Here is a 15,261-nt window from a genome sequence, read left to right as displayed (position 1 = left end):
ATGAGGAGGGAGAATCAGAGCAGAGTGTCTGAGTCCCTCCTCTTGGGGCTCCCCATCCAGCCAGAGCAGCAGGGCGTGTTCTTTGCCCTGTTCCTAGACATGTACCTGACCACAGTGCTGGGGAAGCTGCTCATCACCCTGCTCATCAGGTTGGACTCTCACCTCCACACCCCCATGTACTTCTTCCTCAGCCACTTGGCCCTCACTGGCATCTCCTTTTCATCTGTCACTGTCCTTAAGATGCTGATAAACATCCATACTCAGGATCCATCCATCCCCTGTGCAGGGTGTGTAACACAGATGTTTTTCCTATTTTTTGTTGTATTGATAATCTCCTTCTTGCAGTACTGGCCTATGACAGCTACATGGCCATCTGTCATCCTCTCCACTACACTGCCATCATTCAAGAAAACCTGTGCTTCTTACTAGTGGCTGTGTCCTGGTTATTCTCCTGTAGCAGTGCAATGTCCCACACTCTCAGCCTGGCCCGGCTGTCCTTCTGTGCTGAGAACACTATCCCTCATTTCTTTTGTGATCTTGCCACTCTGCTCAAATTGTCCTACTCTGACACCTCCATCAGTGAGCTGGTCATCTTCACTTTGGGGGCACTGGGAATCATCATACCACTGACTGGCATCCAGGTCTCTTATGTCCACATTGGGGGTCTCCATCCTGAAGTTTCCCCCTACTGAAGGAATCTGGAAATCCTCGTCCGCCTGTGGCTCTCACTTGTCTGTGGTATTCCTTTCCTATGGGACAATTATGGCTCTGTACATTTTCCAATCATCAAACAACTCCCATGACAGAGACATAATTGCTCCAGTAACGTATACAGTAGTCACTCCCATGCTGAACCCTTTCATCTACAGTCTGAGTAACAGAGACATGAAGGGGCCTCTGGGGAGATTTTTCAGAAGGAAGATCTTTTTCTCTAACACAATCTAAAACAGTCACCTTACCATCTCAGTTCTTAATTCACCTAAAGGCTCTATCAGTGATTCCTCCTTGAAAACTATTCAGAGGACCATCCTTATTGCTAACACCCACCCCACCTCCCTGTTTTCAGTCACTTGCTTTGACTGTTCTTCCTGTTTGCTCCCCCTGAACCCAGTGAGTTCATTCATACCTCCAGGCACAGACACACCAAGTGATATTTGAGGTAACCATCTGTGTTCTTTGAACCAACTTCTTTTTGCTTTATTTTTATTTTATATCTTTTATGATTTATTTTTATTTTATGTCTATGTTTTCATAAGCCTTGGGATCTGGCACATGTAGTAGCAGCATTATCTCAGTCGTCTTCAAAGCACCAAACTTCTTTTAAGTCATGAGAAGGAATTGTCATCCTTAACAATTACACTATTGCCTTACGGTCATGAATAGACCAACAAAAAAATCCTTGCTTTGATGCTTGTGTTTCCTCTTTAAGGAAAAAGAAATTTTGACTGCAAATTTATTTGCTATTTGTATTTTTAAGGCATTTTTATAAGCTGTTCTTATTTTTAAGTTTTTGATTCCTATGTTGAAGAATATTAGAATTATCAAATGTGGTGTGGTTTGGAAATGGCAATCTTTTGTAGTGTTTATGCAGACGTCTTATATGAGTTTGTAACAATGTTTGTGAAACTTAATGGTGTAGAGAATTAGAACCCTCTTAAAATGCTTGTATAAAGATTAATGATAATCTATATTTTAGCAATCACCCCCTTAGTTTCACTCTTAATTTTTAAAATATTTTTTTCCTAGACTTCTAAATCTCAACTTAACTCCAAAGTTTAAGGTAAGGAAATTCAGAATGTCGGCTTACCTAACGGAGTAGCTGACTAATTAAGTGCTTCTTATGGTTTCCTAAAATGTAAACATAATACATAATTTCTGGCAGGTGATTCTAATGTGCAGCTGAGGTTGAGAACACCTGGACTAAGTAACCAAGAGCAACATATGCAACTGAATCAAGATGCATATCTTGAAAATAAACATCCACACCTACACTGGGAATTGCTCTAGATAATTGATATGCCATAACCCAGGAGGAAAATTGTGCCAAATTTTGCAACACAGCTGAAAGAACCTGTGATCCTTGGGAGCCTTGTTGACAATGAAATGTGGTCCAAACTTCAAGAATCATCTCTTGATGAGGCTTTGGAATAAGGTGGATGGAACTCTGATGCCCCATCCTTTAGATAGTGACTGGGTGAAGAAAGCTTAATCTTCCAAAAGAACCTGCTCTGAAAAATGAAGACAGAGAAAAAAATGTGTCCGTGTTAAATTTGGCTGTGAAATACATTTATGTGGAAATTCTTCCCTGGTGTGAAAATTGTGTTAATCATGATAATGGGAGGGAGGTCTCAATGGAACTGTCTCTGTTGTCCAAGCTGACTCCTGATTATTTCTTATTTCTTCATTTTCATTTACAGTTTTATTGTGAAGTAATTGACATACAGTTTTAAAATGTCAACTTAATGTATTTTGACACATACATGTGAAACCATCACTATAATCAAGATAATGAACATATCCATCACACACAAAAGTCACCCTGAAAAGTTTCCTCATATGCTTTTGTTAGCCTGCCCTCCTCCTCTTATCCCGATATTAGTAATTTGTATCTTTTCTCTTTTTCTCTTGATCAGTCTGGTTTATCAATTTTATCATTTTACTCAAAGAACCAACTTTTGGTTTTACTGCTATTATGTATTGTTTTTCTGTTTTCTGTTTCACTGATTTCTACTTTTATCCTTATTATTTCTTTTGTTTTGCCTACTTTGGATTTAATTTGTTCTCCTCTTTCTAGTATCTTAAGGTAAAATCTTACATGACTGATATGGGACCTTTCTTCTTTCTAGTATAGTCATTTAGTGCTATAGATTTCCCTCTAAGCACTCCTGTTGGCTCATCTCACAAATTTTGATATATGCTGTTCTCATTTCCAGTCAGTTGAAAGGATTTTCTAAATTTCCTTTGAATTTTTCCCCTTGACCTGTGGTTTATTTAGAAGTGTGTAATTTATCCATTCTTTGTCCGTTTGTCCCTTGATGGGCACTTAGGTTGCTTCCAAGTCTTGGCTATTGTGAATAATTCTGCAATGAACACAGGGCTGCAAAGAAGATGTGGTATATTCACACAATGGAATACTACTCAGCCATAAGAAACGATGAAATCCAGCCATTTGTGACAACATGGATGGACATTGAGGGTATTATGCAAAGTGAAATAAGTCAGAGGGAAAAGGTCAAATGGGGTATGATCTCACTCATTAAGTAGTAGATAACAAAGACAACAGACAAACACATAGAGACAGAGATTGAATTGGTGGTTACCAGAGGGGAAGGGGGAAGGGAGGAGGGCGAAAGGGATAATTAGGCACATGTGTGTGGTTATGGATTGTAATTAGTATTTGGGTGGTGAACATGAGAACATGATGTAATCCATGCAGAAATGGAAGTATAATGATGTACACCTGAAGTTTATACAGTGTTACAAACCAATGTTACCACAATAAACAAACAAACAAAAAAAAACAAGAAAGAAAGAAAAGAAATCCTTCAAATGACAAAAAAAAAAATAAAGTGTGTAACTTAGCTTCCAAATATTTGGGGATGTTTTCCTGATATCTTTTATTGATTCCTAAACTAATTCCATTTTGGCCAGAAAGCATACTTTGTAGGATTTGAATCCTTTTAAAATTAGTGAAACTCGTTTAGTGGCCCAGCGTATGATACATCTTTGTAAATGTTACACATGCCCTTGTAAAGAAGGTATATCCTGCTGTCATTGGGTAGAATGTTCTAGAAAGCTCAATTAAGACAAGTTGGTTGAGTGTTGTTCATGTCTTTTATATTATTACTAATTCCTCTCTACTTTTCTGTTGATTATTGAGAGAACAGTGTTGAAATATCCAATTATAAGTGTGGATTTGTGTATTTCTCCTTATAGTTCTGGTAGATGTGCTTCTTGCTTCTCTCTTTTTTTAAACCTGTTATTAGGTGCATATATATTTAGAATGTTTAATTCTCTTGATGAATTTACCCCTTTATTATCATGAAATGACAGTCTTTTATCCTTTCAATATTCTTTGCTCTTAAATCTACTTTGTTTATTATGAACATAGCTACTCCAGGTTTATTTTCATTAGTGTTTGCATGATATATATTTTTCTATCCTTTAACTTATTTTTATCTTCAGTTTAAAGGGGAGTTTCTTATGGGCAGTATATATTTGAGTCTTGCTTTCTGATCCAATCTAAGCATCTCTGTCTCTTAATTTGGATTTTTAAATAGCTCACACTTAATGTGATTATTGATATGATTTGGTTTGAATTTACCATCTTGGTATTTGTTTTCTATTTGTCTCATTTGTGTTTTGTACAATTTTCTCTTTTTCTCTGCCTTCTCTTGGAGGAACTGAGGCATCTTTTATGATTCCATTTTACCTCCTTTGTTGGCTTATTAGCTACGTATTTTTTTACATGTGTGGTTGTTTTTGGGCTTAAAGCCATCATCTTTAACCCATCACAGTCTAATTTCAAGTAATATTACACCACTTCACATACGCGCAAGCGACTTACAATATACGCTCCCATTTCCACTCTCTCTGGTTTTGTGTCATCGTCGTCACACACTCTACTTTTACATTTGTTATAAACCTCACAATAAATTTATTCTTTTAGATTTAAACCGTTAATTTTATTTTAATGTGACTGAAAGTTAAGAACATTTGTTTTATATTTATCCAAATGTTTAATATTTCTGATATTCTTCAACCAGATTTCAATTTAATATCATTTTCCTTTGCCTGAAGGCCTTTTTAAAACATATTTCTTTAGATGTTGTCTGGTGATAAATATTTTCAGCTCTTTTACAACTGAAAAGTTATTTTCACTGGTAAAAACTTCTAGCTTAACAGTTTTGTTCTTTCAGTACTTTGAGGATTTTGCTGATTGTCTTTTGGTTTGAAATATTTCCATGAGAAATTTGCTCTTATCCTTACCTTTTTTCAAAATGTGTCTTTTTTTCTGAATCTGCCTTCAAGATTTTCTCTTTATCACTGGTTTCAAGTAATTTGATTATGATGTGCTTCATTATAGTTTCTCACATTAAAAAAACATTTTATTGATGTATGATCAACATACAAAAAGCTGCATGTATTTAATATATACAACTTGATGAGTTTAGTGATAAGTATACACTCGTGAAATCATCACCACAATCTATGCCAGAAACATATCCACCCTCAACAAAATATCAGCAAACTGAATTCAACAATACATTAAAATGATCATACACCATGATCAAGTGGGATTTATTCCAGGGATGCAAGATGGTTCAAAATCTGCAAATTAATCAGTTTGATACACCATGCCAAGAAAATGAAGGATAAAAATCATGTGAACACCTCAATAGAAGCAAAAAAAAGCATTTGATAAAATTCCACATCCATTTATTGTGAAAACTCTCAACAAAGTGGGTATAAAGGGAAATACCTCAACATAATAAAGGTTATATATGGCAAGCTCATATTACCATCTTATTCAATGTTGAAAAGCTAAGAGCTTTTCCTCTAAGATTAGGAATAAGATGAGGAGTGCCCACTTTAACCACTTTTATTCAACATAGTATTGGAAGTCTTAGCCAGAGCAATTGAGCAAGAAAAAGAAACAAAAGGCATCCAAATGAGAAAGAAAGAAGCAAAACAGTCACTGTTTGCAGATAACATATTATATGTAGAAAACTCTACAGACGCCACCAAAAATCTGTTAGAACTAATAAACAAATTCAGTAAAGTTGCAGGATACAAAATCAACATACAAAAATCTGTTGCATTGCTACATGCTAATAATAAACTATCAAAAAGAGAAATTAAGAAAATGACCCCATTTATGTTTGCATCAAAAAGAATAAAATACCTAGGAATAAATTTACCCATGGATGTCAAAAACTTTTACACCAAAAACTATAAGACATTCATGAAAGAAATTGAAGAAAACACAAATCAAGGAAAGATATTCCATGCTCATAGATTGGAAGAATTAATATTGTTAAAATGTCTATTCTACCCAAAGCAATATACAGATTGAACGCAATCCCTATCAAAATTCCAATGACATTTTTCACAGAAATAGTACAGTCAATCCTAAAATTTGTGTGGAATCACAAAAGACCGCGAATAGCCAAAACAATCTTGAGAAAGAAGAACAAAGCTGGAGGCATCATGCTCCCTAATTTAAAATTATATTACAAAGCTATGGAAATCAAAACAGTATGGTATTGGCATAAAAGAAGACTCCTAGATCAATGCAACAGAACAGAGAACCCAGAAATAAACCCAGGAGTATATGGTAAGTTAATACACTTCACGGAGCCAAGAATATACAATGAGGAAAGGAGAACCTCTTCAATAGACGGTGTTTGGAAAAGAGCCACATGCAAAACAGCGAACTGGGCCACTATCTTACACCTTACACAAAAATTAACCCAAAATAGATTAAATATTTGAATATAAGACCTGAAACCATAAAACTCCTGGAAGAAAAGTAGTAGTAAAAAAAAAACAGTAACCTCCTTGACATTAATCTTGGTGATGATTTTTTTGGATTTGACACCCAAAGCAAAGGCAACCAAAGCAAACAGAAACAAGTGGGACTACATCAGACTAAAAAACTTCTGCACAGCAAAGGAAACCATCAACGAAATGAGGAGGCAACTTACTGAAAGGGAGAAAATATTTGCAAATCATGTATCTGATAATGGGTTAATATCCAAAGTATGTAGGGTACTCACACAACTAAATAGCAAGAAAAAAAAATACAATTAAAAAATGGGCAAAGGATACAAATAGAAATTTTTCCAAAAAAGATACACAGATGGCCAACAGGTACAAGCAAAGATGTTCAACATCACTAATCATCAGGGAAATGCAAATCAAAACCACAATGAGATACAACCTCACTCCTGTTAGAAAAAGAGAAGAAATAGCAAGTGTTGGCAAGGATGTGGAAAAAATTAGCCCTTGTGCACTGTTGGTGAGAATGTAAATTGGTGCAGCCACTATGGAAAATTGTACATAGTTTCCTCAAAAAATTAAAAATAGAACTACCATATGATCCAGCAATTCCACTTCTGGATATTCATCCAAAGAAAATGAAAACACTAATTCAAAAATATATATGCACCTTCACATTCATTGCAGCATTATTTGCAATAGCCAAGATATGGAAACAGCCAATGTGAATATCAATGGATGGATGGATAAAGAAGATATGGTATTATTCAGCCATAAAAAGAATGAAATTTTGCCATTTGTGACAACATGGATGGACCTTGAGGTCATTATGCTAAGTGAAATAAGTCAGACAGAGAAAGACAAATACTATATTATCAAACTTATGTGTGGAATTATAAAAAAAACAACCAAGCTCATAGATACAGAGAACAGATTGGTAGTTGCCAGAGATGGGAGGTAGGGGGGTGGCTGAAATGGGTGAAGGGGGTCAAAAGGTGCAATCTTCCACTTATGAAATAAATAAATCATGGGGATGTAATGTACAGTGTGGTGACTATAGTTAATAATACTTTATTGTACATTTTATATTTGCTAAGAGAGTAGACCTTAAAATTCCACATCACAAGAAAAAAAATTTTTGTAAATATGTATGGTGATGAATGTTAACTAGACTTTTTGTGATGATCATTTCATAATAAATACAAATATTGAATCATTATGTTGTACATCTGAAACAAATATACAGGCATACCTCATTTTATTGTGCCTCAGTTTATTGCTCTTCAGGGATATTGCATTTTTTACAAGACCCTCCACCAGCAAAAAGATATGACTTGCTGAAGGCTCAGATGATGGTTAGAATTTTTCAGTAATAAATCATTCTTAATTAACATCTGCACATTGTTTGTTTAGACATTATGCTATTGCACACTTAATCGACTACAGTATAGTGTAAACATAACTTTTATATGTCCTGGGAAACCAAAAAATTCACGTGACACTTGATTGCGATATTCACTTTATTGCAGTGGTCTGGAACTGAACCCACAATGTCTCTGAGGTATGCCTGTAATGTTATATGTTAATTATACATCAATTTAGAAAAATACTCATAAAAGAAAGAACCAAATCTAATAAAGAACATTTGTTAAAAAGAACTAAAGAAAACATCATATTTCATGGTAACATTATTAAGCTTTCCTCCAAGATTTTTAATGAGACAAAGATTAGTGTTATTCAGTCTACTTCTTCCCAACTAATGCCTGTATATTAGCATCAGAAAACTGGTGGTGTTGAGCATTTAATTCATGTTCTAACATTACAATTCTTAGAACATGGTTTTGGCCTGATCCTCAGCCATGGCTCCCCCACGGACACATGAGATAAAGAGAGATGTTTCTTTTTATGGCAGTTTAGATCCACTCTGATGCTTGTCTGTATTTAAGGCTTTGGGTTTTTTTGTTTGTTTGTTCATATTCTTTGGACAGTCAGAATCAGCTATCCCACCCCATAAATGTTGTGATTGCGGTTGTTGTCTTAGAGACTCTATGCCATAGTCACTTGATCTCCCAAGGTTTTGCCCTCCATTTCTGTTCCACAGCCCAGCCACAACAGTTGAAAATTTGAGCAATCAGGTTGCTACCATCTCCCAAAGTTTAGCAGTCTTCTATTGCCCCTCTCATTGTCATGAAGGTGACACAGATGCTTTCTAAATATATGAGCAACCCAATTCCAGAATCCTATTTTGAGAGTCTGTATCAAGGACAATTCCTGGTATCAATTACTATACTATGTAGGGCCCTGACAGCAAACAATAATACACTCAGTTGGTGAGAAGCAGTTACCACCCTAGTTCTGAACACAGAAGAAGTGAAAGCATTGTTAGCATATGCCATGACTGTTCTAGCTGTGAGCAGAGGTCACTTGAGATGAGCTACGGCTGTAGGTAGAGGAATGTAGGTAAATCAAGCCCTAGCCTGGCGGGGAGGAGAGAATCTTGACCTCAGGTCTCCTCCCATGGCTTAACCTAATAAGAACCCAGAGACTCAGGAATGTTGGAAACAAGAAAATTTAGGGTTGAAATAATGTTGAGAAAGAAGTGATAGAACCCTAAAAGTTATCGGGTTTTGATAAATACAGAAAATCGCCTTCAAACATATATGAGAAAATTCAGGGAAACGAAAAAGTGGTAAGTCACCTCAGTAGCAGTGTTAAATAGTTTAACACGAAACAGAAGACCGTTCAAAGATGGTAAAATAAATTAAAATGTTCAGAAAGAATTATACAATCTACTGCCTCAGTAGTATCTGCTATAGGTTGAATATTTGTGTGCTCCCAAAATTCATATATTGAAGGCTATTCCCCAATGTGATGGTGTTTGGGGTTGGAGTCTTTGGGAGGTGATTAGGTCATGAAGGTGGAGCCCTCTTGAATGCAATCAGCCTTTATAAAGGAGATCTCAGAGAGCCCCCTTGTCCCTTCTGCCATATGAGGATATAGCAAGAAGATGTCTGTCTATGAACTAGGAAGTTCACCAGACACCAAGTCTGCTGATGCCTTGATCTTGGACTTCCCAGCCTCCAGAACTGTGACAATTAAATTTCTATTATTTATAAGCTGCCCAGTCTAGGATATTTTGTTATAGCAACATGAATGGACTAAGACAGGCACCCTGTGACTCTCTCATGATGCCCATGAGATGCCATTCACCTACTGAAGGACAGCTTGGTTACTTCCAAGTTTTGGCAGTTATGAATTAAGCTGCTGTAAACACCCATGAAGATTTTTGTGTGGACATAAGTTTTCAACTCATTCAAGTAGATAGCAAGGAGTGCAACTGCTGGACCATATAGTCAGAGTATGTTTAGTTTTGTAAGAAACAGCCAAACTGTCTTCCAAAGTAGCTGTGCCATTTTGTATTCCAGCAGCAGTGTATGCGAGTTCCTGTTGTTCCACATGCTTGCCAGCGTTTGGTGTTGTCAGTGTTTTGGATATTGACTTAGTTTCCCTACCCTACCTCTTTGTAGGAAGGGAGCTGATCTACTGACTTCAATCATTATCGAGAGCCTTCTCTGTGTGCAGACTCATGCTAGGCAGTTGAGCGAAGAGAAACATCAACTACAGGTCTCTTTCTTTGGTGTGCCTACAACTTTTTGGAATAGAGTAAATGAACCTCATGATATTTTTGGGCAGATATATAGGTTTCAGGATTGATGATTTTAGAAGCTTCTTAGATGGAAAAAGAGCGTTGACCAAGACCTAGAAAATCATGCATTTCTGAGAGGTGGAGGAAATCTTAGGCAGCCATCCCAGCAATTACAGTGATGGCAGCTGCGACTGTGGGTTGACATTGAGAATGATATGTCAAAATGAGGATTTCATATACTGGTCAATTTTCTGTGGATTTAGTAAATTCTTTGTTGGAGTGTGAGGCTTCCTCCTCAGATAATGAAAGGTTAATGAAACACTTCCCATTCTAATCAACTATTTCTTCATTGGTGTCTCACATTCTCAGGACACCTACTTTGACCACCCTATTTCAATCTGAACTGCTTCTTGTCACTCCTCGTACCCCTTCCCTGCTCTGTTTTACTCCAGGACACTTTTCACCCATTGCCACGTCATGGATTTTACTATTTTGATTTTTGTGTTTTTGTTTTGTTGTACATTGATTTGTTTGTTTGGGGGGTTTTTTTGCTTCCTTCTCTTAAAATGTAAGCTCTACCAGATGACATATTTCTATTTAATTCCATCGCCTAGATTGTCATCTTTATGAAGTCTTTAATAAAAATTTTTCACAAATAATAAATGAATGAATTCATTTAATCATTTCCCAATGCTCATTAAGTGCCCCGAGATTAAAAGTTATTGGTGACATATCTTAACATTTATTGAATGTCTTCATGTATAGGCACTGTGATGGACTTGGACTTCCAAGTCCCAGAATTCTAATATGCATTGTCTCATTTATTCTTCACAACAACCTTATGAGGAAGGTACTATTCTTATTCCCACGTTACACTAAAGACTCTGAATGTTATATTACTGAATTAAATTATTCAGGAGCTCACAGTAACTGTCAGAGTCCAAACTCAATACAAGGAATGTCTTTGTCCAGACGCCATGGGATCCATCCTTTCGTTCTTCTACCTTCTGAGCAAGGCACAGACTCTGCCCTACAGGAGCCTCTCCAGGTGGTGGGGAGACCTGTGAGCTTTAGAGGAGGCTTGTGTAGGAGGTACAAGAGCCTTGCTCTGTGATACAGGGACAGGTTTACTATATCATTGTGGATACTTAAGAGGCCTGGACTGACTTTGTCCTCTCCTGCCACCCACCTGGAACCACGAGATCAGACAGAAAGGAGCCCATAGTGTTACCAACATCAGACACATTGTCTCCAAGGATTCCAGTGGCTCAGCCCCTCTGGTCCCTGCATAGGCTCCTCTCCAAGAGGCCAGCGGGAATTTGTTCAATTAGCCCATGATGATTGTCACTTTATTGAGGATCCTAGGTATCTTTCCCCCTGTGTCTTCTTTCTGCAGTAAAATAAATCCCTCCTGCCCATTGTTATGTTCCTGGTAAACAGACACGCAAGTCTGCGAAGGTCCTCATCTCAGAAAGGCTTGTCATCTGGCTCCTAGGTCTCTTGGACAGAAAGCGAGGATAAAGGTAACAGCCTAGAGCATAAAGTATTTGAGCTTATTAAGGACTAGCATATGTCAGAAGGGGCCCGGATTCTGCTCCTGTAAACATGTGGATGTGTGAATATGAGACAGTTGTGTATGTTCTGTATATTTCTACCCATGGTTGTCACTGACACACACAGGGAAAATTGCCACATGCGATGTGCATTGATCAGCCAAGGCTAGAAATCTCCTTTGAGCAATGCCTGTGCTTTAGTGGTTATGTCTATGATGTCTGTGTAATGTGGTGATTTTAATATCTGTGACTTTCTGGGAGTGCCTGTATGTGTGCATTTCTATTACGTGCTGTTTGCTAGTTCTTCGTATTACTCTTTGTGCATTGTGAGTGTTTTGCATACAAGACAGTATATTTATTTATGAACGTCGTGTGAAATAGCTTTGTACCCTGACCATCTTCATCTAGGGCATGCATATGTCAGCAAGAATAGGAAATCACTCTTCAACAATATTTTTGTTGGGTTGTGTATGTGTGTGAAAGAAAGAGAGAGCAAGAGAGAGAGAGAGAGATTGACTACAAATGTAGAGGTGTCTGTATTGGTGTAACAACCTCACACCTCTACTAAATTTACCTAGAAGGGATAGGGAAAAAGTGAGAGATTAAACCTCAAATAAAGCAATGTGTGCATGCGTGCACACGTGTGTGTGTCTGTGTATGTGTATAGAATAGTTTCACTTTCTGATGTTCCTCTTGACTCAGACCAGAATCCTGTGAGGCGCTTTCAAACTGGATCCTCCTTAAGCCCTATTGGGGCCATTGGACTATGTGAATTGAGTGTTCCAATAATTCACCCAGAGCTCTAAATGTTTCTCACTCTGGCCTTTAGCACTGTCCATATTTTCACTTTTGGAGCATAGTAGCCTGGTTAAGCGTCCAGGTTCTGGTGTCCTCAGAATCTTGTGGTTGCCATGCAATAGTTTTGTAGCCTTACATTTGATCTCTCTGAGGCCAGCAGCCTTAAATGTAAAAGAGGATAATAATATTGTCACAAAATCCAGCCATTTGTGACAACATGGATGGACATTGAGGGTATAATGCAAAGTGAAATAAGTCAGAGGGAGAAGGCCAAATACCGTATGATTTCCTTCATTAAGTAGTAGATAATAACAACAATAAACAAACACATAGGGACAGAGATTGGATTGGTGGTTACCAGAGGGGAAGGGGGGAGGGTGGAGGGTGAAAGGGATAATTCGGTACATGTGTGTGGTGATGGGTTGTAATTAGTATTTTGGTGGTGCACATGATGTAGTCCATGCAGAAATAGAAGTACAATGATGTACACCTGAAATTTTTGCAATGTTATAAACCAATGTTACTGCAATAAAAAAAAAAAAAAAAAAGATCTAAAAAAAAAAAAGATCTAAAAAAAAAAAAAAAAATAAAATGTGAAAGAGAATAAAAAAAAAAAAAAAGAGGATAATAATAGCTGCTGTAGGATATTGTTTGCAATAGTTTAATCCATTTAAAGCAGATAGTAAGCACCAAGTTCATGGTAGCCAGCTGTGTAATTGTTCCCCAAATGGAGGCTGACTTACCAGACTCTCCATTCAGGTAACTCTAACATGGAAGAATACGTTGTATCAGTTAGAACTGCAAGTCCACGCAAAGATTCTCTCCCAAAACTTGAGAGAGAAATGAAACAGCTTCATTGCTGAGTATAGGTCACACTGCCCTGTATAAACAAGGTGAATGTTCCCTTCCCGCTGGTTCACCTCTTGACACCACAGCACCAGTGCCTGTACCAGATTTTCTGCTTCCCCCTGCATTTGACCCCCAGAGAAGCTCTTGGCTTAAGTATCCCTCAGAAATTGTCAATAGGCAGCCAAGCCTCAGCAGGGGAGTGAGGTCATCTCTTTTCTCCTAGTGTCCCTGAGAATCACTCTGGTCTGGAACAAGAATCTACTATCAGATGTGGATCCTGTGTGTTAATGTCAGTTTTCTCTTCCAGGCATATGGGTATTTTAAGTCTATTAACCATTCTCCCCCAAAGAAATTGGAAGTGTCTCTAGTGAAAAGAGTATCAGAAGGCTTGCCTTTGAGATCAGTTTCCACCACCAAACACACTGTGTAAGTGACTGCATTTCTCAAATTAGTAGAATGAAAGAAAAAAGTCATTATTTCTCTCCTTCTCAGGCAAAAATATATACTGATTGCACATAATTGAAAGCATATAGAAGCCATTTTCAAACTGTAGGCTGTAGGAATATCAATGACTGTAAGAATGAGTGATGGCAGACATCTGAGCTGGTGATTGAGGTGGTATTGGGCACAGAAATCCTCTTTCAAGCAATGAAACGTCTCAAAGCCTTGGCTCTTCTGCTCTATTAAATAAGAGAGGAAGAATATGTTTAATAGGAGCAGAGACTTAATAAAGACATGAGTAAAGAATGGTGACTCTAGCAGTTACTGGCTGTGTGACCATGGGCTGGTTTCTTAACATCTCTTGGCTTCAGCACACATGCTTGCACACACACACACTCTCTTTATGTACACAAAAATCCCTTCATTTTACCTGGTGCATAGAAGGGTACATGTTTAATAAATGTCAATCATATTAAGATTGTTATTGAGAAATAGTCATGATAATCAGATAAATATTAATTTTAACAGGCATCACCAATCTCACAGCATCTACCAGTTCTCAGGTTCTAGGGAAAATATTCAGGTGTCTCACAGCATACCAATGCTTAGATCCGAGCCAATTTGATTAACTGAAGATAGATGCAGAGAAATGGACAACAATGGAGATGGGTGAAGCATAATTGATTTTTGTCCTGAATAAAAAAAAAAATGCATTGAGCTAAGTTCCATCAGGAAATTAACCACAGGGTCTAGGCTATGTATCTCTGCACCTTCCTTAAGACATTGAGAGCCCACATAGGTTAAGACAACTTTCAGATGAGCTACCTGCTTCTTTCTAATTCAATTCACGTTTCTGGTGTATTGGGTTCCTAAAGATCAACCCAGAATTTATCTTGACACTCACCCTGGCAGGAAGATATTAGATGACATATCTGTGCCCTTACTGTATGAAGAACTTTGTTCTAATATCATAACTCACGTTGAATCATTTAATTATTTCGCAAACCTTATGACTAGGTATTATTGTGTTTATGTTCTAGAGGTTCAAAACGAGGCGAGAAGAGAGTAAGTTGTTGAGACTAGTTACGAAGTGTTGAAGTCAGAACCCACTGGAAGTTGTGTTGCAGATACACTGATCTGAACCAGTTCTGGAAAACTTTACTTCTTAGAATGTGATCTCCTTGAAGGAAAGGCCTTTCTCTGTTTTGTTTTCTCCAGGAAAGAGTATGGTGTCTAACACATTGTTAAATTAATAAATAAATTTCTCTTGGTTTACACTGAATGAATTTTCTTGGCCATTGGAGCTCTGATGGTTCCCTCCTGCTCCACTAGCGGAAGGTGGGGATTCAGGCAACAGCATGTGGGAAATACCCTGAGGAATTCCTCAGTAGAAAGTAGATACCCTATGTGATTGCCATCATAACTATTCATCATCTGGGACATTCCCAATATTCCTTCAACCTAAGCAGAGAG

The 15,261-nt window shown here is 37.5% G+C and overlaps 1 pseudogene; it reads left to right on the top strand.

The window, feature by feature from the left end:
* LOC147913206 (olfactory receptor 1J4-like) lies at window positions 1-945 on the top strand (annotated as a pseudogene).
* Window positions 946-15,261: the final 14,316 nt, after the last annotated feature.

The sequence above is a fragment of the Ceratotherium simum genome, chromosome 29, assembly GCF_057802395.1.
Source record: "Ceratotherium simum simum isolate JZ-2026a chromosome 29, ASM5780239v1, whole genome shotgun sequence".
NCBI lineage: Eukaryota > Metazoa > Chordata > Mammalia > Perissodactyla > Rhinocerotidae > Ceratotherium > Ceratotherium simum.
Note: the sequence above shows the minus strand (reverse complement) of the source record. Positions and strands in the feature narration are given on the sequence as shown.